The sequence below is a fragment of the Ranitomeya imitator genome, chromosome 1 (genome assembly GCF_032444005.1).
Source record: "Ranitomeya imitator isolate aRanImi1 chromosome 1, aRanImi1.pri, whole genome shotgun sequence".
NCBI classification, from domain to species: domain Eukaryota; kingdom Metazoa; phylum Chordata; class Amphibia; order Anura; family Dendrobatidae; genus Ranitomeya; species Ranitomeya imitator.
Genome location: NC_091282.1, coordinates 870,668,394 through 870,696,121, shown reverse-complemented (window position 1 = coordinate 870,696,121; position 27,728 = coordinate 870,668,394).

The following is a 27,728-nucleotide window of genomic DNA, read 5'->3' as shown; positions in this document are numbered from 1 at the left end:
CCAACACCGGAGCTTCTGCAACCCTCAACCTACTGTCTCCTTCCCCATAATCCTGTAGAATGTAAGCCCGCAAGGGCAGGGTCCTCGCCCCTCTGTATCAGTCTGTCATTGTTAGTTTGTTTACTGTAAGTGATATCTGTAACTTGTATGTAAACCCTTCTCATGTACAGCATCATGGAATCAATGGTGCTATATAAATAAATAATAATAATAATAATATGGGAGCTCATACTGTATATAGGGAGATATGTGCGGGCTCATACTGTAAATGTGGCACCCCTAGGGGTATTTGCCACAAAAAGAGTTACTGACACTGATTACAAATACTAAAATAGCAAGACTGCACTACCACCTCCGGCCAGAAGGGGGAGCTCCAGAGACTCCCCTTGATCCATTCTGGTCTGAGAGAAGAACTGGCAGTTGGGCTAAGGAGCTGAAAGTGAGAGGTCATACAGCTGAATTTCTAACAGCCCTATGACGGTTTCCAGGCCCAAATCACCGGCTTGAGGAGAAAAGGGACAGAGAAAAAGGACATTGTGAGAACCAGGTAGCATTAATCACTACCCAGAACAGGCGCAAAGACGGATACCGGATCCGTGGCTGTATTCATTATATATAATACAGCAACCGGAAAAACGTGAGGTGATATCAGCTTCACTAGGGCCGGACGCAGCAACAGACACAGAGTTCAGCGGTACTCCTGGAGGGGGTAAGCCGATAAATGGACTCGGGTTGCCCGTTGAACCAGGACCCGGAGGGGACAGATTGGGCCGGCAGCCAGTTCACATACAGCAGCAGGGCCACATAGAAACTGCATACAATAAGAGGCGAAGACCCTGGCAGGGTCAAAGTAACTCAGAGTTCCCATACAGACTCCGGTGACAGGACTGGTTGTAAATCCCTTTATGTTGAAGTAAACTGGTTAAACGTTTCAGTGCCTCAGTCTTTCATTTGGACAATAGCCATCTATCCAGGATCGGGATCATCACCGCTGGGAGAACCTGCTGCTGATCAAGTAAGTGCCTGTTCCCTCACGATACCCCTTACACTGTGCATTGCCTGAGACCACAGCACCGGGTCAAGCCACCCGTGACATCCCCCTCAAGAGACAGACCCCATTGGTCCGGTGCTGGGTACCCCGGTCTCCTGGGCGTCACATATATAGGAGAGCTTTGTGGGGGCTCATATTGTATATAGGAGGCTATATGGGGGCTCATACTGTATATTGGGAGCTATGTATGGGCTTATAGTGTATATAGGAGCTCTGTGTGGGGCTCATATTGTATGTTGGGGGCTATGTGGGGGCTCATACTGTATATAGAAGGCTATGTGGAGGCTCATACTGAATACAGGTGGCTGTGTGGCATATTGCCTGGGCCTGTGAACTGTTATATTCATTGCAGTATGGCTTATAGCGTAATTTTCTTGTTCTGATTGAAGGAATTCCCCAAATGACCAAAAGAGGGTGGAAACTAGTCAGACAAATATGCTATTAAGCTAAGTACACAATTGTTCAGGCCATATAGGGTATATGGATGTTTTGTGGTTTAAATTGCACTGCCACTTGTTCATTTATGATCTGAATAGTTATTATTTGTTTGACAAGGACATCATATATGGTTTTTTTTCTGGTCAGATTGTTGAAAATATTGATGATATACCCCTCAGCCAACTAGTATCTATGTTGTATATATTCATATATGTTCAATATATATTATCTGATCACCTATGGAGGATGCCTGGTCAGTTAGAGTAGTGGTGGGACTACTTAGGGGCAGTCAATGAGGAGCAGGGGCGCCATACCGTTTCAACCTAGGGTGCCAACCTCCGCTGTCAGGAAGGGAACTGTGGTGCGCTAAACTAGTCCCTATCTCCCCTCATTTCTGGTACCTGGGGGGGTCACATCTTCTAAATTGCTCAGTGACCTGGCTGCTGTTAATCTGCCTCTAAGTCTCAACAATAGAAGTCAGGCAGCGGCTTTCTCATAGAGGACACAGAGCAAGTGCTCATCTGTATGGGAAAATAGGTCAAGAAATCTAGAGGATGAATATTTTGTTAACTAAAGTCTATCTGGGGGACTTTACTCTTACTTACCCAGTTTTTGGGCTAATTGTATACAAGATTAAAATATTCATGTATATTACTGTATAAACAGTTGATAGTTTGCTCATATTTTTACAGATGTACAAGAATTTTTCAGACTATGTGATGTTGATTTCTTTTGATGCCACCTTTGAGAGTTGTGCTGTTCCGATCACAACTTTAAAGGGATTGTCCAATTTTTTTGGTTCAAAACTTGTGAATACTCATATTGTGGGTTTCACTATTGCGAAAAATTGTTATTTTTGCAAATATAAAGATGCAGAATATTTTGTAATGCCAATTTTCTAATATTTATTTAGTAGAAACTGAGCAACAATTCAAATAACTGTAACATGTCTAACACTATTGCGAATTTTAAACAGTTACAGAAATTGTACTACAAAATTTGGTCCTCATTCAGTGAAAACTTTTTCTTGCTTGTCTCTTGTGCTCCTGCATTATATCATCTCTTATATTTGTCCAATGTTCATCTGCAAGCATTGATGGATTCCATTTTCCTTGATATCCTTTCTCCATATCAGCAATATCTGAGTGGAATCTCTCACCATGTTTGTCGCTCACTGCTCTGCATTTTGGTGAAAAAAGTCTAGATTCAAATATAAGATATCAATCTTTAATCCTGGGTCAGATGCATCTCTGGCACTCCTGACTTTAGGCGCAGTGCACCTGGCAGGCACAGGTTAGCAAAACCACCTATAATATCTAATTATCAGTCAGCAGTGACCTTCATAGGGATGTATTAAAAGTGAGTAGAAATCGAACAAAGTCCAGCTCACCATGATCGACATCCTTGGAAACTCAGAGCACGGAACCGCTGTGTCAAGGCGTAGAGAAGTCAGGGAAGAAATGAGGAATCCAGCTCAACGAGATAGTGAAAAAACTCTTTTCTTTATTCACTTGAAAAATGTGTTCAGTGGAGGATAAAAACATCAGCCATTGCAAAGAATAAAATGCGATATCAACGCGTTTCTGGTGATCAAACACCCTTAGTCAACCTATTAAAAGTGAGTACACCAAATCTGATGCAAAACAAAAACCAATTACTAAAAATAAACATAATAAAACAAAAAGTACCCAAAATTCACAACTATTGCCAAATAACCTCCAGATTTCAGGACATAATTATTACTAAACATTAAAATTAAGAAAAAACTTAATTGTAAGGCTAAGTTGATCATATTCACTCAAATTCAGACATTAAAAGTTCAGCAGAAGAAATGCATTGGCATAGAGAAAAGCAAGGTTGGCAGATAATATTATCATATCATATTAGAGATTATTATTACTGTTCCGGCCACATAGTGGCTGAGAGGCCATTTCTAAGAAAACCCTCTTATTTGTAAAAAAACCCTACTTATTTCTCTGGAACATCTGCAAACTTGCATTATTCATTCATAAAAATAGAAAAATAAACAACTGTGATGAAAAAACCCCAGTAGGTACAAACCTTCAAAAGTGAGAACCTTCAGGCTCAATGAGCCTGAGAGGCCAGGGAGGTCACACTTACTCTCTGCAAGGACAAGGGTAAAACTGGGTGGGAGTCTTTCAAGCAGTACCTAAAGATAGGAAGGTACTGGGTGGGATGGGATCTCCTGCCATCTTGGAATGGGGGGGAACAAAAAGGTTGGAGCTGTGCCTGTCAGGCCTATTGCGCCTTATGCAGAGTTAAAGACATGTTACAGCCAAGTTCCTTATATATTTTGAGATTTTCCACCAACTCTTTATAGTTATCTGCTCTTGAGTTTCCTTTTTCCTTGTCCTGCAACAAAGAGAGAAACTCTTCATCTTCAAGAAGCTTACGAATCTGAGGTCCAATAAAGACTCGTTCCTTTTATCTTTGCGTCTTTCAACCTTGGAAATGTATCAATGAGATACTTAAATGCTTTTGCCTTTTTATCCATTGCCTTTGCAAAGTTCTTCATTAGGCCCAACTTGATATACAATGGTGGTAACAAAATCTTATGTGGTTCAACAAGTGCTGGATGCTGGACAATTTTACTCCATGGATGAAGTGAATGTCGGAGTGGCTAGTTTTTTTTATTATTTATTTTATTATGCACGACTATCCCGCTCACACAGAAAGCAGCAGTACTTTGTGTATCCACCCAGGAGACCAAGTAAGAGGGCCACAAATGTTGGTCATAGTTCGGGCACCTCAAGAACTGTTTCATGTTGTCATAGGTTTATTTCATGTGGACTGCATAACTGTAAGTGAATGTACGCATTGCCATTATGCAACAAGACGGCTTTTAGGCTTGTTTTGGATGAATCCATGAAGAGCCTCATTCTCTGGATTATGAGTTACCTTTAACTGTTGATGTTGTTGCATGCCACAAGATCTCCTTCCATGAAGAAGTATTGGACAAGATCTTTATCACGGTTGGGGAAGAAAGAAATCTGAACATCGTCTGTTAAGAGATTCCACTGCTGTAGCCTGGAACCAAAAGGTACCGTCACACTGAACGATATCGCTAGCGATCCGTGACGTTTCAGCGTCCTGGCTAGCGATATCGTTCTTTCCTGCACTGGCTGTGAGCGCCGGCCAGCCGTAAAGCACAGCAGTGACGTCACCGCTCTGCTTTACGGTTGGCCGGCGCTGACAGTGCAGGAAAGCACAGCACCGGAGGACAGACACCGGAATGTAAGTATGTAGTGTTTGTTTTTTTTTACGTTTACACTGGTAACCAGGGTAAACATCGGGATACTAAGCGCGGCCCTGCGCTTAGTAACCCGATGTTTACCCTGGTTACCAGGGAACCGACATCGTTGGTCGCTGGAGAGCTGTCTGCGACGCTGTCTGCGACGCTGCAGCGATCGGAATCATTGTCTAGATCGCTGCAGCATCGCTAAATGTGACGGTACCTTAAGAGATCAGCTTTACTCTTGGTCAGACCCAAATCTCTAACAAGATCATTATAACTGTGTTATAAGGTGTGGCACAGTTGAGATTGGTGACAGAAAGTCTGGGTTGTGAGTGTGCTTCATGACACCAAGCACCTTCTTCTTCCTCACTTGACTCCATTGAAAATGTCTCCAGTACTTTTGGAACTGGCAGATATTCTGTATGTGGTACTCAGCATATTGCAGATGGAATATTTGGATACTGTAAAGTACACTTCTTCTTTCTTGAAACTCCTTTCCTATTGGGGGGCACCATGCAGAAATAGCAATTGTTAGTGTGATTGGTTGTCTCTCTCCATATCATTGGGACTGAAAAAGGCGTAGATTGCCTCTTCCCATGCAACCACAAGGTATGATGTGATGCACATCTATTGTAGCATATGTGTGGAGCCCAACTCTTGTCATGATGTCCTATTCTGCAGCCAAAATAAAGGTGGTAGGCTTTCCTTATCATGGTAGTCAAGTTTTGCCTTTGTGGCGCAAAAGTGACTTCTCTGCATCAGCAGCAAAAACTATGCACCTTGTTAATGCAAGAACGAGGCATACTGCACACCTTACTCAGAGAGCATTTATAAATGCAGGTGATGCAATTGTAATTAGGATAATGCATCAGACCTGAGTTGGCGTTTTTCAATTCATCACCCTAAGAAGATAGAATACTGAAGGCTTAATAGACTATATAGACGATGTAATAGACCAGCTACTAGCAATGCAATAATGATGATGAAATAATAAAGACACCATTTTTCTATAAGCCCGTATGAAAGGTGTTATAGGTAATTACAACCTCTTCTGGATCTTGAAAATTAGAGCCAATCAGCAAATATAAGCATCATATTAGTTTTCAGCACCGCAAAATTAGTTAAGTTCAACTGTTTTCGTCTCTGAACCAGTTTGGCTGTAGGACAGTGTAATGTTTCAAATAGAAGACTCATTTTTAACTGCTGAATAAAGATGTAGCCAATCCCCACTTCCACGAAATATTAGGTTATTTATTTTTTCTTTTTGAGTTTTTAAAAATGTAATATTGATTCTATCAGCTATTCTGCTAAAAGAGGAGTGTCAAGCTTATCATTTTATGGTTAGTATCACATAATGTTTGGACTTCACTTTAAGCAGGACTGTTGCTGTTTTTTTTAGACATTAAATAGTCTTAAAGTATGATGAGTGGGGAGACATTTTTTGCATTACTCCTTATTGTTATTTCATTCCACATCTACACAATTATTTCTTAAAGTTCAACACCATTTGCACAATCATATATGGCCCCATTTTTTAATATGGTTTATGTTCTAAATACCTCAAGCCCCGAATGTTCCTGGATACTGTAGAAATGAAGTTTTGCTTCTAGAGCATTATATCTGTATATACAAGGCACTTGACAAAGGTGCAAGGCTAAACATCCTCTATGCACTTCCATAAAAGCTCTGAGGCTACTACTTTCTTGAAATTGTCAGTTACACATATATTCAAACATTTTGAATTTCAATTTGCGGGTCACAAAAAAATAATTGCGCTGGACTGTTTCCCACACTGCTGAAGCATTAGAGAGTTGGCTAACATCATTTTGCATTTATAGAAACTTGATTCCAGCTCACCCAGTTGCTCCATGCGCATCCACCTGGGGCCCAGACACGGGCCTCGCCCTGGCCTCACATCAAGGAAAATAGAAAAAATTGGAGTCCGGCTCAACAGGACTGGATTTTCCTTTTCTTTTTCAAAAGAAATTATAGTGCATACAAAAGAAAAATGTACATGGTCGACATGACCCCAGTCGACACATTTCGACTAAACTAGGCAGTCTTACTCATGACTCATTGCTGCACAGACCTCCCCATAATTCGCTGCAGCTATGACATATTAGTGAATACCATACCTTGTACAGTGGAGCACAGTTTGTACAGCAGAGCTGTTTTCCATCTACAGAGTCACTAAGTAAGTCTCTCTCTACTCTGTAGAGTGTAAGCTCTAAATGTCAGCAGAGTCCTCTCTCTGTCCTGTAGAGTGTGAGCTTTAATGGTGAGCCCAATTCTCTCTCTCGCCTTAAAATTGTAATCTCTTATGATCAGCGGTGTCCTCTCTCTCTCTCTCTGACCTGTAAAGTATAAGCTCTTATGGTAAGTGGGCTCCTCTCTCTCTTAGTTGTAAAGTGTAAGCGATTGTGGTCAGCATTGTCCTCTCTCTCCGGTGGAGTGTAAGCTTTTAAGGTCAGCAGAGTCATCTCTCTGCCTGGAAAATTGTAAGCTCTTATGGTCAGCGGGGTCCTCTGTTACTCGCATGTAAAGTGTAAGCTCTTATGGTCAGCGGGGTCCTCTGTTACTCGCATGTAAAGTGTAAGCTCTTATGGTCAGCAGGGTCCTCTCTCTCTCCTGTAGAGTGTGAGCTCTTATAGTCAGCCCAGTCCTCTCCGTGTCCTTAAAATTGTAAGATCTTACGATCAGCGGTGTCCTCTCTTTGGCCTGTAAAGTGTAAGCTTTTAACACTAGAACTACTGATGGAGTCATTTTGACTCCTTTCATTTTTTATTTCTCTTCTGTGACTACATTTTTCAGAATTCCGGCTTGAAACTCGGTGACTTTTCCTCAAATATGATGTGAAAAAAGATTTTGTGAGAATAAATAATTTTGGTAAAAAATGTGCGCGTTTTTTTCAAAATTTACCAAGAACTACTGAAGGGAGTCATTTTGACTCCCTACTATATTTTGAGGTCCTTTTGTCACTAAAGGTTGCTATAAAGTTTTGTGCATAATTTTTTTACTCTGTCTTATTTACCCTGATGTTCATATAGATGTAGTTCAATTTACATGTCAACTTTTCACATTTTCCTTGTGTTTTACCTGCTTGTATTACTGTGTAATGCTGAACAAAATAGCTTGTTTACTCTAGGCTCTTATCTTATGCTAATGAAGGGTGGTGTTTTTCTAAGGTCCTAGCAGGAGACAGTATTCTGGATAGTAACTTTACTTTCAGTTCAGCTGAAGAGACAAAGAGAACAGACGCAGACATACGAGCTCTGAAGACTCATACAGGTATGAATTGTTATGAAATAGTTTAGCTGTCTGTCAACTGATTCAGCCCACCTACTTTTGAAGGTGGCAGAACAGTTATTATTTCTTTTAGTTTTCATTTCATTTCTATTTTTCAGCAGGGAACTATATAGAATTATGGAATTTGTGAGGAATATGGAGAGAAGACGTTTGATAAAGCCTCAGGATATTCTGGCTCCTTTGCAATCCATACCGGAGGATGAATCGGAATCCGAATTGCAGGAACATGTATTTGATTCTGACAGTGATGAAGATTTCATTCCTCAGAACATATCAAGTGAATCTGAAGACTCAGAAGGAACAAATCCAGAAGGTAAGTAGTTATGTGTATTTATTTGTTCTTCCACACACTGAGTTAGGGCCTGTGCACACTAGCAGAATTCTGGCTGAATAGCCATCTGGATATTCTTGCCGCAATACAGGCCGTACCTGCCCGCTCATGCCTGAAGCTCCGCTCCGAACCCCGGGCTGGAGCCGCTGTCAGGGACAGAGCAGCGCTTGCTTACGCGCGAGCACGGCTCCGTCCCAGACAGCGGCTCCAGCCCAGGGTTCGGAGCGGAGCTTCAGGTATGAAACTCCGCTCTGTACCTGAGCGGGCAGGTACGGGCCGGATTGTGGTGAGAATATCTGGTCGGATATTCCGCCGCTAATCCAGCCAGTGTGCACGGACCCTTACAAAACAAAAATTCTAAATATTCATCAACTTTTTTCCAGATATTCCAAGCACATCAACTGGGGATCGGGCTCATGCAGTTATGTTGCCTCGTGACCATCCTCCTGGTCGTGGACAGAAAAAATCAGCAAAACGTCCCAGAAATGAAAGAACAACAGATAACGATGGCGGCGAAGGTAATGCAACAACAAACACCAGAGAAGGCAAATCTGAAGGAATACTAGTTTCAGCGGATGGTATTCAATGGAAACCTGTTGAAATTGGACAACACTTGCCTGGTAGGCGTGACAGCCAAAATATTCTTCGAGAAGCACCTGGCCCTACAGGATACGCCAGAAGAAATATCATTATCGATAGTCCTTTGAGCGCATGGCGTTTATTTTTTGATTCATATATATTGACACATATAAAGAACTGTACGCTTGCAGAAGCATGCAGGAACAATAATTTACAGTTTACTCTATCTGATGAGGAGCTAGATGCATTCATTGCGATATTCTATGCTCGTGGAATATCTGGCACGAACCGTCACTCGATTAGCAGTATTTGGTGTAATGACTGGGGAATACCGTTTTGCAAAGCGACAATGTCTAGGGACCGCTTTGTTGAAATTATGAGGTTTCTCAGATTTGATGAGAAATCTACTCGATCGGAGAGACTGCAAACGGACAAGTTTGCTCTATTTTCTACTGTGTGGGACAGGTTTATTGAAAATTGTATTGCGTGTTACAAACCTGGCCCATACATAACGGTGGATGAGCAACTTTTCCCAAGCAAAACTAGGTGTCCATTCACGCAGTACATGCCTTCCAAACCAGATAAATATGGCCACAAATATTGGCTAGCTGTTGATAAGGAGAGCAAATATCTGGCAAATGGCTTCCCTTATCTAGGCAAAGATGACACACGCCGTGCTGAGGACCGTTTAGCTGACCATGTGGTAATGAAGTTATTGGACCCGTTTTTGAAAAAAGGTCGCAATGTTACAACCGATAATTATTTAACTTAATTAAAATTAGCTAAACAGCTAAAAAGCAAAGGAACAACCATCGTGGGAACACTGAATAAGATAAGGCGAGAAGTGCCTAAAGAAATAAAATCCATGAAAGAGGAATTGTACAACACTAAAGTGTTTAGAAATGAAGACAATTTTACACTTACAGTATATCAAGGAAAGCCCAACAAAAATGTTGTCATTTTGAGTTCCGTCCATCCAGATGTTGTTGTTGCGTCTGATTCCGCTAAAAAAACTCCAGAAACGGTAAAGTTTTACAATGAAACAAAATATGGAGTAGATGTAGTGGATCAGATGGCACGAAAATATACCACACGAACATCCACAAGGAGATGACCTGTTCATGCATTTGAAAATGCCTTAGACTTTGCGGGTATAAATGCATGTATAATATTCAAGGAGATTACCCACCAAAAAATGTCACGCAAGGCATTTTTGCAAACGCTTGTGAGAGAGTTGAGTGGTCCTTATGTCACAGATAGGGAAAAGGGTTCCACGTCCCAAGTTTCTACATGTTCAGAAGTGATGGTTCAAACAAAATTTTGCCAGATCAAAGAAAAGTGCAAGAAAAATAGATCTGTCGGCAATTGTAAGACTTGTGGTAAGTCTTTGTGTGGGCAATGTACTGCCATAAATCAAAGGCAATGCCTAAAATGCGAAACACCAAATGTTTAGAAGGTGAATTCTGCGCCATATTTTCATTTTTATGCTCCTCCACCTACATTTTCTCTGCTTTTTGTTCTTCAGTTGTTGTTTATATGTGTGCACTTGAATAAAAAAAAATGTTTGAAAAACGTCTATTATAATTATTGTTATTTTCTGTAGAAAAATAAGAAAAGCAGAAAAAAAACAATCAAAAGCATTACTGTTGGATCTCACAATAATAATACATTACAAAAAATATAAATATTAATAAATAACCACAAATGAAACTCTAAAAATAAATGAAAACAAGCAAGGAGTCAAAATGACTCCTTTCAGTAGTTCTAGGCGGGGTCACGAGTCCAGTAGTCCTAGTGCTAAGGTCTACAGGGTCCTCTCCTTAAAATTCAGATCTTATGGTCAGCGTGCTACTCTCTTTCTCTCTCTCTTCTGTAAATTATAAGCTAGAATCGTCAGCAGAGTCCTCTCTCTAATGTGGAGGGTAAGATTATAAAGTCAGGGGTGTGCTCTCTCTCTTGCTGGTAAAGTGTAAGCTCTTCTGGTCAGCGGAGTCCTCTCTTTCTTTCTTGTAAAGTATAAGCTCTTATGGTCTCTCCCCATGTGTATTTTAAAAGCAATTTCAAGCTTTCCAGTAAGGAAATTTGTGGAAATATATTCACTGCTAATCAAATTGTGGGTGAAAATTCATCAAAGTAGGTAAATTCGAAATCCAAATGATTCACTCATTTCTACTACTAGCAAACAGAACATGACACACCATACTACTATAACTACTTATGGCTGCAAAAAATATTGAAAATTAGCATTTTTTAAAATTATATTAACGTTTTCCATTTTTTTTAATGCTATTTGCACAATGTTTGTTTTAGAATGTACATTTTGTTCTCATTGATATTATCTTTTTATTCAATGCATTGGAAATCAGAATAACACTCATGAATTCCATAATTGTTTAAATTCCCTGTATCTTTCTTTTGTCAGAAGCTTTGAAGTACCATATGCTTAGATTAAAATCTGAGGTCCACAGTTGGACGGCCTCTGTCTCGCCTTTATCAATTCAACAGAGGACAAAAGCCCTGCTGATTTAGATGATGAAATAAAGATGAGCTGCGAGGCTTTTTATGGAGAAGGTAATAGTTCCATTGTAAGCACATAGAGCAATGATACTGACACTGGAGATTTGATGGACTGCATAAGGAAACAAATAACAGACACATGTAAGTGTCACGTAGCACTCACATACACAGAAGTGCATTTTACTCATAAATGGGAGGACTTCCTTAGAGTCCTCCAAAACAATTAAGCAACATTTTGTTATCCTAGGCAGGGGGCCTGACTGAAGCAACCCTGCAGGCAGACATTGGCAGGCTGATTTATGCCAACCCTTTGCTTTATTAGCCGACGTTGCTCTGGCCAAAGAAGTAACATGCTCATAAATATTTTGAACTGCACAATACAGAATAATAGTTGCACGCTGTCCACACATGGAAAAAAAAAATGCAAGCCATAACTACCTCTTCTTTTAAGCTCATCTTGCTTTCAGCCAGCTGAATATAAATATTCCTCTATCTCATCAAGCTCTCACTGTTTGGCCTCCTCTGACTGATATTGGCTCATCATACTTAATCTAGGGTGAAATTTCCTCGTCTGAGCTAAATTACTTGCAGCCATCAAGGGATGCGATATTTATTTTTCGTGGGGCTAATGACCTGTCCCCCGGACCCACCCATTGATGGTTATTTACTAGGGCCCAGATGCTTGAGCTCAAAATGAGTGCTAATGTCAGCAGGTGCCATCCCTCATTCAGCTCTCTGATTGAATTGGAGCGATCCCATTGACATTGACTCTGTGACTTTTAAGGCTATTACCCTCAGCAAGAGATGAACCTCACATCATTGCAGCAGCACTGACAGCTGATTAGCGACAAATTACAAGCACGGTAAAGCTAAGATGCTATTCCATGTTGGTGGGACGCTCTAGAAGGCGCGTGAAATGAAATCAGCCACTGAACAGTAAGAACAATGCGTTTTGAATATGCTATATTCACATCTGTAAAACGAATGACAGTTTTTTCTTAGATTTGACATATATGCGCCAAGTGTTTTATTGTAATTACCAACAGCAACACAAAAAAGTTAAGCCCCGTCACACATAGCGAGATCGCTAGCGAGATCGCTGCTGAGTCACAAGTTTTGTGACGCAACAGCGACCTCAGTAGCGATCTCGCTATGTGTGACACGTAGCAGCGACCAGGCCCCTGCTGTGAGATCGCTGTTCGTGTCGGAATGGCCTGGGCCATTTTTTGATCGTTGAGGTCCCGCTGGGTAGCACACATCGCTGTGTTTGACACCTTACCAATGACCTCGCTGACAGGACGTCCCATTGAATCATCATGAAATAGCATCGTTCTACAGGTCGCTACAGGTCGCTACAGTTCGCCGCATCGCTGCTGCGTCGTTGGGGAGATCTCACTGTTTGACATCTCACCAGCGACCACATAGCGACGCAGCAACGATCCCTGACAGGTCGTATCGTTGTCGGGATCGCTTAAGCGTCGCTATGTGTGACGGGGCCTTTAGTCTGGGGCTGTTGGAACAACTACTAGCATTACAGAAGCCAGTCTTTACTATTACACTTTATTAGTGTTGTAAATCAAGTGAGCCTTATAGATTTATTCCCATTCTTACAGCCATGGTTCCTTAACACTTTATGAGCCAATATAAAATAGGTTCCAGGTATAAAAAAGATTGACTATCCCTAAGACCTAACTTACTCTTATCGTGTACCTGTGCCAAAAAGGGCTTAAATTACACTATTTCTATTACAACTCTACATTTTCACAAAAACTCAAGACATTTCCTTCTCAAAATTTGTATTCATTCTTCAGGGTGAGTATGGAGAAAAGAGGTTGAAATTATACTAAATGACAAGGTCAAAAACTTAAGTTAAAGAATACATGTCTCTAGTCATAAATATGAAATTATTACCTGTTATTGTTATTGTAAGGGGTCATTCTCATCTGTATATAAATTGGACAAGTACAGTGCGATATAAAATCATATTGCACTTTGACTAATGTTATTCAATGATTCTGTGCTTTTGTGCAATTTGTTTTTCTTACTTTGAATCTGGATGAGGAAAAATTGCAGCATGCTGCAAGTGGCCACACATATCGGACGAAACTCGCCAATGCAAGTCAATGGGTGCGAGAAAAAATTTGCAAGACACACAGACCATGCGTGTGCTGTCTGATTTTTACACACACATCTTAAAGTAAACCTGACATTTCATCAGTCAGGTACAGTAAATTCACAGCTCGAATCATCAGAATAGAATAGGTAGAATAGATATATAGATAGATAGAAATACGTCAGTGAGATATATAATTAGTATAGTGTCTGTGTAGTTTTCTGTACTTGTATTTAGCTAATAAATAAAAAATGAAAAAATGGTATTTTAATAACCAGCTAAGGGAAAGCAGACAGCTGTAAGCTGGTCTTATTAGACTGGTAAGGGGTCAATATCTATGGAACTTCCCAGCCTATTAACCCCTTCCCGACCTTTGACGCATACGCTGCGTCATGAAAGTCGGTGCCATTCCGACCCATGACGCAGCATATGCGTCATGGAAAGATCGCGTCCCTGCAGATCGGGTGAAAGGGTTAACTCCCATTTCACCCGATCTGCAGGGACAGGGGGAGTGGTAGTTTAGCCCAGGGGGGGTGGCTTCACCCCCTCGTGGCTACGATCGCTCTGATTGGCTGTTGAAAGTGAAACTGCCAATCAGAGCGATTTGTAATATTTCACCTAAAAAAATGGTGAAATATTACAATCCAGCCATGGCCGATGCTGCAATATCATCGGCCATGGCTGGACACACTAATGTGCACCCACCCCACCCCTCCGATCGCCCCCCCAGCCCCCCGATCTGTGGTCCGCTCCCCTCGGTCCTGTGCTCCGCTCCCCCGTCCTCCTGCCCGCTCCCCCTGTGCTCCAATCACACCCCCGCACAGCGATCCCCCCCCGCACAGCGATCCCCCCACCCCGTGCTCCGATCCACCCGCCCGCACAGCGATCCCCCACTTCGTGCTCCAATCCACCCCCCCATGTTCCGATCCACCCCCCCGTGCTCCGACGCCCCCCCCCCCCCGTGCCCTGATCTCCCCCCCCCCTTATACTTACCTGGCCTCCCGGGGACCGTCCGTCTTCTTTCCTGGGCGCCGCCATCTTCCAAAATGGCGGGCGCATGTGCAGTGCGCCCGCCGAATCTGCCGGCCAGCAGATTCGTTCCAGAGTGAATTTTGATCACTGAGATAGGTTATATCTCAGTGATCAAAATAAAAAAAAAGTAAATGACCCCCCCCCCCCTTTGTCACCCCCATAGGTAGGGACAATAAAAAAAATATTTTTTTCCACTAAGGTTGGGGTAAGAACTAGGGTTAGGGGTAGGGTTAGGGGTAGGGTTAGGGGTAGGGTTAGGGGTAGGGTTAGGATTAGGGTTAGGGTTAGGGGTAGGGTTAGGGTTAGGGTTAGGGGTAGGGTTACGGGTAGGGTTAGGGGTAGGGTTAGGGGTAGGGTTAGGGTTTCGGTATGTGCACACGTATTCGGGTCCTCTGCGGATTTTTCCGCTGCGGATTTGATAAATCCGCAGTGCTAAACCGCTGTGGATTTATGGCGGATTTACCGCGTTTTTTCTGCGCATTTCAATGCGGTTTTACAACAACGATTTTCTATTTGAGCAGTTGTAAAACTGCTGCGGAATCCGCAGAAAGAAGTGACATGCTGCGGAATGTAAACCGCTGCGTTTCCGTGCAGTTTTTCTGCAGCATGTGTACAGCGATTTTTGTTTCCCATAGGTTTGCATTGAACTGTAAACTCATGGGAAACTGCTGCGGATCCGCAGCGTTTTCCGCAGCGTGTGCACATACCTTTAGAATTAGGCTATGTGCACACGGTGCGGATTGGCCGCTGCGGATCCGCAGCAGAGTTCCATCAGGTTTACAGTACCATGTAAACATATGGAAAGCCAAATCCGCTGTGCCCATGGTGCGGAAAATACCGCGCAGAAACGCTGCGCTGTATTTTCCGCAGCATGTCAATTCTTTGTGCAGATTCCGCAGCGTTTTACACCTGTTCCTCAATAGGAATCCGCAGGTGAAATCCGGACAAAAAACACTGGAAATCCGCGGTAAATCCGCAGGTAAAACGCAGTGCCTTTTACCCGCGGATTTTTCAAAAATGGTGCTGAAAAATCTCATACGAATCCGCAACGTTGGCACATAGCCTTAGGGCTAGGGTTGGGTTGGAATTAGGGTTGTGGTTAGGGTTAGGGGTGTGTTGGGGTTACGGGTGTGTTGGGGTTAGGGTTGTGATTAGGGTTACGGCTACAGTTGGGATAAGGTTTAGGGGTGTGTTGGAGTTAGAATTGAGGGGTTTCCACTGTTTAGGCACATCAGGGGGTCTCCAAACGCAACATAGCGCCACCATTGATTCCAGCCAATCTTGTATTCAAAAAGTCAAATGGTGCTCCCTCACTTCCGAGCCCCGACGTGTGCCCAAACAGTGGTTTACCCCCACATATGGGGTACCAGCATACTCAGGACAAACTGCGCAACAATTACTGGGGTCCAATTTCTCCTGTTACCCTTGAGAAAATAAAAAATTGCTTGCTAAAACATCATTTTTGAGGAAAGAAAAATGATTTTTTATTTTCACGGCTCTGCGTTGTAAACGTCTGTGAAGCACTTGGGGGTTCAAAGTGCTCACCACATATCTAGATAAGTTCCTTGGGGGGTCTAGTTTCCAAAATGGGGTCACTTGTGGGGGGTTTCTACTGTTTAGGCACACCAGGGGCTCTGCAAACGCAACATGACGTCCGCAGACCATTCCATCAAAGTCTGCATTTCAAAAGTCACTACTTCCCTTCTGAGCCCCGACGTGTGCCCAAACAGTGGTTTACTCCCACACATGGGGTATCAGCGTACTCAGGAGAAACTGGACAACAACTTTTGAGGTCCAATTTCTCCTGTAACCCTTGGGAAAATAAAAAATTCTGGGCTAAAAAATTATTTTTGAGGAAAGAAAACGTATTTATTATTTTCACGGCTCTGTGTTATAAACTTCTGTAAAGCACTTGGGGGTTGAAAGTGCTCACCACATATCTAGATAAGTTCCTTTGGGGGTTTAGTTTTCAAAATGGGGTCACTTGTGTGGGGTTTCTACTGTTTAGGCACACCAGGGGCTCTGCAAACGCAACGTGACGCCCGCAGACCATTCCATCAAAGTCTGCATTTCAAAAGTCACTACTTCCCTTCTGAGCCCCCACGTGTGCCCAAACAGTGGTTTACCCCCACACATGGGGTATCAGCTTACTCAGGAGAAACTGGACAACAACATTTGTGGTACAAATTCTCCTGTAACCTTTGGGAAAATAAAAAATTCTGGGCTAAAATATTATTTTTGAGGAAAGAAAACGTATTTATTATTTTCACTGCTCTGTGTTATGAACTTCTGTGAAGCACTTGGGGGTTCAAAGTGCTCACCTCACATCTAGATAAGTTCCTTTCGGGGTCTAGTTTCCAAAATGGGGTCACTTGTGGGGGGTTTCTACTGTTTAGCCACATCAGGGGCTCTGCAAACGCAACGTGACGCCCGCAGAGCATTCCATCAAAGTCTGCATTTCAAAACGTCACTACTTCACTTCCGAGCCCCAGCATGTGCCTAAACAGTGGTTTACCCCCACATATTGGGTATCAGCGTACTCAGGAGAAACTGGACAACAACTTTTGCAGTCAAATTTCTCCTGTTACCCTTGGGAAAATAAAAAATTGCGGGCTAAAAAATCATTTTTGAGAAAAGAATTTTTTTTTTTTATTTTCATGGCTCTGCGTTATAAACTTCTGTGAAGCACTTGAGGGTTCAAAGTGCTCACCACACATCTATATTAGTTCCTTTGGGGGTCTAGTTTCCAAAATGGGGTCATTTGTGGGGGATCTCTAATGTTTAGGCACACAGGGGCTCTCCAAACGCGACATGGTGTCCGCTAATGATTGGAGCTAATTTTCCATTTAAAAAGCCAAATGGCGTGCCTTCCCTTCTGAGCCCTGCCGTGTGCCCAAACAGTGGTTTACTCCCACACATGGGGTATCAGCGTACTCAGGAGAAACTGGACAACAACTTTTGAGGTCCAATTTCTCCTGTAACCCTTGGGAAAATAAAAAATTCTGGGCTAAAAAATTATTTTTGAGGAAAGAAAACGTATTTATTATTTTCACGGCTCTGTGTTATAAACTTCTGTAAAGCACTTGGGGGTTGAAAGTGCTCACCACATATCTAGATAAGTTCCTTTGGGGGTTTAGTTTTCAAAATGGGGTCACTTGTGTGGGGTTTCTACTGTTTAGGCACACCAGGGGCTCTGCAAACGCAACATGACGCCCGCAGACCATTCCATCAAAGTCTGCATTTCAAAAGTCACTACTTCCCTTCTGAGCCCCCACGTGTGCCCAAACAGTGGTTTACCCCCACACATGGGGTATCAGCTTACTCAGGAGAAACTGGACAACAACATTTGTGGTACAAATTCTCCTGTAACCCTTGGGAAAATAAAAAATTCTGGGCTAAAAAATTATTTTTGAGGAAAGAAAACGTATTTATTATTTTCACTGCTCTGTGTTATGAACTTCTGTGAAGCACTTGGGGGTTCAAAGTGCTCACCTCACATCTAGATAAGTTCCTTTCGGGGTCTAGTTTCCAAAATGGGGTCACTTGTGGGGGGTTTCTACTGTTTAGCCACATCAGGGGCTCTGCAAACGCAACGTGACGCCCGCAGAGCATTCCATCAAAGTCTGCATTTCAAAACGTCACTACTTCACTTCCGAGCCCCAGCATGTGCCTAAACAGTGGTTTACCCCCACATATTGGGTATCAGCGTACTCAGGAGAAACTGGACAACAACTTTTGCGGTGAAATTTCTCCTGTTACCCTTGGGAAAATAAAAAATTGCGGGCTAAAAAATCATTTTTGAGAAAAGAATTTTTTTTTTTCATGGCTCTGCGTTATAAACTTCTGTGAAGCACTTGAGGGTTCAAAGTGCTCACCACACATCTAGATTAGTTCCTTTGGGGGTCTAGTTTCCAAAATGGGGTCATTTGTGGGGGATCTCTAATGTTTAGGCACACAGGGGCTCTCCAAACGCGACATGGTGTCCGCTAATGATTGGAGCTAATTTTCCATTTAAAAAGCCAAATGGCGTGCCTTCCCTTCTGAGCCCTGCCGTGCGCCCAAACAGTGGTTTACCCCCACATATGGGGTATCTGCGTACTCAGGACAAACTGGACAACAACATTTGTGGTCCAATTTCTCCTATTACCATTGGCAAAATAGGAAATTCCAGGCTAAAAAATCATTTTTGAGAAAAGAAAAATTATTTTTTATTTTCATGGCCCTGCATTATAAACTTCTGTGAAGCACCTGGGGGTTTAAAGTGCTCAGTATGCATCTAGATAAGTTCCTTGGGGAATCTAGTTTCCAAAATGGGGTCACTTGTAGGGGAGCTCCATTGCATAGGCACACAGGGGCTCTCCAAATGCGACATGGTGTCCGCTAACAAATGGAGCTAATTTTCCATTCAAAAAGTCAAAAGGCGCGCCTTCCCTTCCGAGCCCTGCCGTGTGCCCAAACAGTGGTTTACCCCCACATATGAGGTATCGGCGTACTCGGGAGAAATTGCTCAACAAATTTTAGGATACATTTTATCCTATTGCCCATGTGAAAATGAAAAAATTGAGGCGAAAAGAAATTTTTTGTGAAAAAAAAGTACTTTTTCATTTTTACGGATCAATTTGTGAAGCACCTGAGGGTTTAAAGTGCTCATTAGGCATCTAGATAAGTTCCTTGGGGGGTCCAGTTTCCAAAATGGGGTCACTTGTGGGGGAGCTCCAATGTTTAAGCACACAGGGTCTCTCCAAACGCGACATGGTGTCCGCTAACGATGGAGATAATTTTTCATTCAAAAAGTCAAATGGCGCTCCTTCCCTTCCGAGCCTTACCATGTGCCCAAACAGTGGTTTACCCCCACATGTGAGGTATCGGTGTGCTCAGGAGAAATTGTCAAACAAATTTTAGTATCCATTTTATCCTGTTGTCCATGTGAAAATGAAAAAATTGAGGCTAAAAGAATTTTTTTTGTGAAAAAATAGTACTTTTTCATTTTTACGGATCAATTTGTGAAGCAGCTGGGGGTTTAAAGGGCTCACTATGCATCTAGATAAGTTCCTTGGGGCGTCTAGTTTCCAAAATGGGGTCACTTGTGGGGGAGCTCCAATTTTTAGGCACACGGGGGCTCTCCAAACTTGACATGGTGTCCGCTAAAGAGTGCAGCCAATTTTTCATTCAAAAAGTCAAATGGCGCTCCTTCCCTTCCAAGCCCTGCCGTGCGCCCAAACAGTGGTTTACCCCCACATATGAGGTATCAGCGTACTCAGGACAAATTGGACAACAACTTTCATGGTTCAGTTTCTCCTTTTACCATTGGGAAAATACAAAAATTGTTGCTGAAAAATCATTTTTGTGACTAAAAAGTTAAATGTTCATTTTTTCCTTCCATGTTGCTTCTGCTGCTGTGAAGCACCTGAAGGGTTAATAAACTTCTGGAATGTGGTTTTGTGCACCTTGAGGAGTGCAGTTTTTAGAATGGTGTCACATTTGGGTATTTTCAGCCATATAGACCCCTCAAACTGACTTCAAATGTGAGGTGGTCCCTAAAAAAAATGGTTTTGTAAATTTCGTTGTAAAAATGAGAAATCGCTGGTCAAATTTTAACCCTTATAACTTCCTAGCAAAAAAAAATTTTGTTTCCAAAATTGTGCTGATGTAAAGTAGACGTGTGGGAAATGTTATTTATTAACTATTTTGTGTCACATACCTCTCTGGTTTAACAGAATAAAAATTCAAAATGTGAAAATTGCGAAATTTTCAAAATTTTCGCCAAATTTCCGTTTTTATCACAAATAAACACAGAATTTACTGACCTAAATTTACCACTAACATGAAGCCCAATATGTCACGAAAAAACAATCTCAGAACCGCTAGGATCCATTGAAGCGTTCCTGAGTTATTACCTCATAAAGGGACACTGGTCAGAATTGGAAAAAACGGCAAGGTCTTTAACCCCTTACCGGCATCGGACGTACTATACCGTCCGATGCCGGCTCCCCTGCTTTGATGCAGGGCTCCACGGTGAGCCCGCACCAAAGCCGGGACATGTCAGCTGTTTTGAACAGGTGACATGTGCCCATAATAGGCGCGGGCAGAATCGCGATCTGCCCGCACCTATTAACTAGCTAAATGCCGCTGTGAAAAGCAGACAGCGGCATTTAACTACCGCTTCCGGCCGGGCGGCCGGAAATGACGTCATCGCCGACTCCCGTCACATGATCGGGGGTCGGCGATGCTTGTGAATGGTAACCATAGAGGTCCTTGAGACCTCTATGGTTACTGATTGCCCGTCGCTGTGAGCGCCACCCTGTGGTCGGCGCTCACAGCACACGTGCAATTCTGCTACATAGCAGCGATCAGCAGATCGCTGCTATGTAGCAGAGCCGATCGTGCTATGCCTGCTTCTAGCCTCTCATGGAGGCTATTGAAGCATGGCAAAAGTTTAAAAAAAAAGTTTAAAAAAATGTGAAAAAAATAAAAAAAACATAAAAGTTTAAATCACCCCCCTTTCGCCCCAATCAAAATAAATCAATAAAAAAAATATCAAATCTACGCATATTTGGTATCGCCGCGCTCAGAATCGCCCGATCTATCAATTAAAAAAAAGTTTTAACCTGATCGCTAAACAGCGTAGCGGGAAAAAAATTCGAAACGCCAGAATTACGTTTTTTTGGTCGCCGCGACATTGCATTAAAATGCAATAACAGGCGATCAAAAGAACGTATCTGCACCGAAATGCTATCATTAAAAACGTCATCTCGGCACGCAAAAAATAAGCCCTCAACCGACCCCAGATGATGAAAAATGGAGACGCTACGAGTATCGGAAAATGGCACAATTTTTTTTTTTTTTTTTTTAGCAAAGTTTGGAATTTTTTTTCACCACTTAGATAAAAAATAACCTAGTCATGTTTGGTGTTTATGAACTCGTAATGACCTGGAGAATCATAATGGCAGGTCATTTTTAGCATTTCGTGAACCTAGCAAAAAAGCCAAACAAAAAACCAATGTGGGATTGCACTTTTTTTGCAATTTCACCGCACTTGGAATTTTTTTCCCGTTTTCTAGTACACGACATGCTAAAACCAATGATGTAGTTCAAAAGTACAACTCGTCCCGCAAAAAATAAGCCCTCACATGGCCAAATTGACGGAAAAATAAAAAAGTTATGGCTCTGGGAAGGAGGGGAGCGAAAAACGAACACGGAAAAACGAAAAATCCCCCGGTCATGAAGGGGTTAAGGTCAAAATAGGCTGGGTCATGAAGGGGTTAATACCAGCTCACAGCTTTCTGCTTAGCCTTTACTGCTTTACTGGTTATTAAAAAGGGAGTACCCTAAAAAAAAATGTGTGGTCCCCCCAATTTTTAATAACCAGCAATGGCTAAACAGGCAACTGCAAGCTGATATTAATAGGCTGGAAAGGACCATAGATATTGGCCTCTTCCCAGCCTAATAAGACCTGCCATCAGCCACCCCAGAAATGGCAAATCCATTAGAGGTCTATTAATTGACCTCCTACTCACTTGACTTTCCACTCTCCAGTCTATTCTTAATGCAGCAGCCAGGGTCATCTATCTGGCTAATCGGTATTCGGATGCCTCCGCTCTGTGCCAGTCATTGCACAGGCTGCTGATACATTATAGAATGCAATTCAAACTGCTTATTCTTGCCCACAATGCACTCCACAGTGCGGCACCCCCCTACATCTCCTCCCTCATTTCTGCTTATCAACCTACCTGCTCGTTACGCTCCGCAAGTGACCTTCGACTAACATCTGCACTAATCCATACCTCCCACTCCGAACACCAACACTTCTCCCGATTTGCATGTTCTACTTACATCGTTTTAAACGCTCCCTAAAATCACATCTGTTTAGGGCGGCTTATCACGTTCCCTAATCAAAGTCCTTTTATATATAGTCCATTCTCTACTTCTCTGATCATAACACTCCATCAAACTCCATCGCTCCCAAAAGCACTACAAATATTAGCTGGTGAGCAGTTCATGCAGCCTTTATCTACCTCACACTTCCTCAAGATGACTGGACCATTATTGTAAATAGGCTACTGTACTTTGTCCCCCCCACCTCATTGGAGATCGCAAGCTCTGAGGAGCAGGGTCATCATTATCTTTGCATTAATTATTGTATTATCATGACCGCGTATGGCAATACGGGTTTCTTTCTTTGACAAATACCCCATTCATCAACCAGAAACTATAAAAACATACACCCCCTGAAATAAAAACATTATTCAACAATTCTTTGGATAATATTGGCCACAGCAGCCAGTTTATTAACAAATGATAACATATAACAAATGCATATCAATAATTTGATATAAACTCTACATGAGGGGAAGGTTCTTGGAGCTAAAATATCTGGCTTATATTTGGCAATAACCAACGAACTTCAACCACCATGTTACCCTCAGCCGTAAACCACCAGCTCGAGGGCACCTCGAGGGCATCTCTCATTGAAAGTGACAGTTTTCCCGCACTTTTTTTTGCAATTACCCCTAAACACGCCCCTTTTCTTACCACCACCACCAATCCCATTTAAACCCCACAAAAAGCCTTTTTTGAAACCCTCTCCTAGCCAACAGCAGTCATGGGGGGCTTTCATTTAGCTTCGCCTATTCCCGCCCCCATCTTGACCGCGTATGGCAATACGGGTTTCTTTCTTTGACATATACCCCATTAATTGACCAGAACCTATAAAAACATACACCCCGATGAAATAAAAACATTATTCAACAATTCTTTGGATAATATTGGCCACAGCGGCCAGTTTATTAACAAACAATCACATATAACAAATGCATATCAATAATTTGATATAAACTCTACATGAGGGTAGGGTTCTTGGAGCTAAAAAATCTGGCTTATACAGTTAGGGCCAGAAATATTTGGACAGTGACACAAGTTTTGTTATTTTAGCTGTTTACAAAAACATGTTCAGAAATAAAATTATATATGTAATATGGGCTGAAAGTGCACACTCCCAGCTGCAATATGATAGTTTCCACATCCAAATCAGAGAAAGGGTTTAGGAATCATAGCTCTGTAATGCATAGCGTCCTCTTTTTCAAGGGACCAAAAGTAATTGGACAATGGACTCTAAGGGCTGCAATTAACTCTGAAGGCGTCTCCCTCGTTAACCTGTAATCAATGAAGTAGTTAAAAGGTCAGGGGTGGATTCCAGGTGTGTGGTTTTGCATTTGGAAGCTGTTGCTGTGAGCAGACAACATGCGGTCAAAGGAACTCTCAATTGAGGTGAAGCAGAACATCCTGAGGCTGAAAAAAAAGAAAAAATCCATCAGAGAGATAGCAGACGTGCTTGGAGTAGCAAAATCAACAGTTGGGTATATTCTGAGAAAAAAGGAATTGACTGGTGAGCTTGGGAACTCAAAAAGGCCTGGGCGTCCACGGATGACAACAGTGGTGGATGATCGCCGCATACTTAATTTGGTGAAGAAGAACCCGTTCACAACATCAACTGAAGTCCAGAACACTCTCAGTGAAGTAGGTGTATCTGTCTCTAAGTCAACAGTAAAGAGAAGACTCCATGACAGTAAATACAAAGGGTTCACATCTAGATGCAAACCATTCATCAATACCAAAAATAGACAGGCCAGAGTTAAATTTGCAGAAAAACACCTCAAGAAGCCAGCTCAGTTCTGGAAAAGTATTCTATGGACAGATGAGACAAAGATCAACCTGTACCAGAATGATGGGAAGAAAAAAGTTTGGAGAAGAAAGGGAACGGCACATGATCCAAGGCACACCACATCCTCTGTAAAACATGGTGGAGGCAACGTGATGGCATGGGCATGCATGGCTTTCAATGGCACTGGGTCACTTGTGTTTATTGATGACATAAGAGCAGACAAGAGTAGCCGGATGAATTCTGAAGTGTACCGGGATATACTTTCAGCCCAGATTCAGCCAAATGCTGCAAAGTTGATTGGACGGCGCTTCATAGTACAGATGGACAATGACCCCAAGCATACAGCCAAAGGTACCCAGGAGTTCATGAGTGCCAAAAAGTGGAACATTCTGCAATGGCCAAGTCAATCTCCAGATCTAAACCCAATTGAGCATGCATTTCACTTGCTCAAATCCAGACTTAAAACGGAAAGACCCACAAACAAGCAAGACCTGAAGGCTGCGGCTGTAAAGGCCTGGCAAAGCATTAAGAAGGAGGAAACCCAGCGTTTGGTGATGTCCATGGGTTCCAGACTTAAGGCAGTGATTGCCTCCAAAGGATTTGCAACAAAATATTGAAAATAAAAATATTTTGTTTGGGTTATGTTTATTTGTCCAATTACTTTTGACCTCCTAAAATGTGGAGTGTTTGTAAAGAAATGTGTACAATTCCTACATTTTCTATCAGATATTTTTGTTCAACCCTTCAAATTAAACGTTACAATCTGCACTTGAATTCTGTTGTAGAGGTTTCATTTCAAATCCAATGTGGTGGCATGCAGAGCCCAACTCACGAAAATTGTGTCACTGTCCAAATATTTCTTGCCCTAACTGTATTTGGCAATAACCAATGAACTTCAACGACCATGTTACCCTCAGCCGTAAACCACCAGCTCGAGGGCACCAAACAACCCATTCAGGGAAGATTAACCAGCAAAAAGATCCCAGGGTAATACCCCATCCAGAGCCCATAGCCGAATGCCAGATCAACCGCACCTCATTTTAACTGTCCAGAATTTCCTCAAAATTCCTTCCTTGATGAATCAGCCTCAACTCCAAGAACCCCGCCCCCCGCCAACCAAGAACAGCCCTGACCACCTCAGGCTCGTGAGCTCCCCAACACCGCCAATGCTCTCTCAACACCTTCCTGTATTGCGAGTGCCCACAAATCAATCCCTATGTCATTCAAATGTGTGTGCAAACTGTAAAGCGCTGTGGAATATGTTAGCGCTATATAAAAATAAAGATTATTATTATTATTATTATTCAAATCCACCCCATCATCCCTCCAAAAATTGCCAACCCCGGATTCCAGTTTGAAGTGTTTCACACTTATGCCACCATTCCTAGACACAAAACTCGACACGGCCCTATTCAACTTAACCCTCGCCCTTAATTCCCTTAAATGATCTGGCCGTCCTCCACGTCTTTCTAGGAACAATATCCGACGAAACTGTCCACACTCCCGGAAACGACATCCACAATCTTAGAAAATCAAAGCGAATATGCCTAATCAATTCTCTGATTGGCTTAGTTCCTAAATCGTTACCGCCCAAGTGCACGACCCAAATATCAGGAGCTCTATCCAAACCAGAAGCTCTCGAAAATTCACTTTAAACCCTGCCCCAGACCATGCCTCTAAAACCCAGCCAACGAATGACAACTTGATCCCTACCGAAGCCTAATTGCCTACCGTCGGGCTTCACGTCTGCCCGTACGGCCCCCCAGTGCACCAACGAATGTCCGAAGATCCAGGCTAAGAAAGGGGAGCAACACAAAAACCATTCACTTGAAAAAGCAATGACCATAACTGCCCCCATCTCCCCTCAATAGTACTAACACACATAAGTTAAATAATGATCAGAGTGCCATCTACCAATCTGCCGAATTGCCTCGGCCCCTAAACCCCTCCTATGCGCCTCTGATGCAGCCCCGATCCTAAAAGAATGAGAACCGTACATATCGGGTGGCAATCCCAACTCTTGTAACCCTTTATTCAAAATGGCAATAAATTGGAATCGGGACAGAAATGCTCCACCTGCATGACACAGCAATGGACCCACCCTTCGCGCCTACAAGCGCCAGTACAAATCCAGACATCTATGTGGGCACATCAGGGCCCCTTCCACCTTACCAAGCACTACACGCTTACCTCCTTCTTAAAATGGGCTCCCAAAGGGCCCTCAAAACACACATACACTTTGCCCTTTGCTCGATCGTCCAACTTAATCGCATCCCCTTTTTCTTTTTCAGTTTGTATGGACACGGATACAGCCGAACTTGAGGCCCACTCACCTACAACTGATACTGGCGGCTCGCTCGCAGGCTGTGATCCAACCGTTACACCCGGAAACCATGCCCTCACTGGCGTTGTCGCTGCTGTGCCCTGCGCCCCCGCATTGCCCAGTACCCCACTCTCCAATCTTTGCAAAACCTGTGCAATACTAATCAAAATTTTTCGAAGGCCCCGATCCCCATCCCCGCTATAACTAGCTAACAGCTGACCCTCTGACCCTGGGGCCCTCCTACCCACAACATCTTGTAAAGCAGCCCCTGTGGGTGACAAATCACACACATAATCATGCTCACCAGGCTGTATGGGTGCTGTGTCCCCGCCAGCTGTTAATCCGGATTCCAGACACCTTAGATCCTCTCGGCAGTCACTGTCCAAGTCAGAATCCCCCTCTTCTTCTTGAGGCCCCTGGCCCATTCCCCTGACCTCCACGTCATCAGAGGAGACTGGTGCCCTTGGAGTGCTGTGCCGCGGGCCCATGACGTCATCCGTGCAAGCCACCAAGAAGATGCGGCCTGCTCTTCCTGTCTCAGCTGCCCGTCTCCAGCAGCCTGTGAACCCGGTGAAGGCCGCACTTCCGGTCCAGCGTGCGCGCCTCTTTTTCCGACTCCGCTGCCCTGCGCCCGCAGGCCAGTTTGGTTGATTCCTGCCGGGGTGGGCACGTCGGGGCGAAGCCGCGCGACTGCGCCCGCTGTCAGCTGTCCGCAGGGTCGCTGGAGGGGCTCCTGAGCCTGCACCTGCTGCCCGCCACGATGTCCGGCGACAGTCTCTCCGGGGGTCTTGTCCTCCTGCCCTTCCTGCTCGACTCCTGTGAACCGGAGGCCCCAAGGATAGTATACAGCTCCTCCGGCAGCCACCCCCCACGCCGAGAGTGGGCCATGTCCAGGAGCCTATCCATCAGATCATCCACTGACTCAATAAGGTAAAACTCACGAATCTTCCTCTCAAATTTAACTTCCTCTCAGATTTTCCAGCTTGCTCTCAGATTCTCTCATTGAAAGTGACAGTTTTTCCGCATCTTTCTTTACAATTGCCCCTAAACACGCCCCTTTTCTTACCACCACCAATCCCATTTAAACCCCGCAAAAAGCCTTTTTTGAAACCCTCTCATAG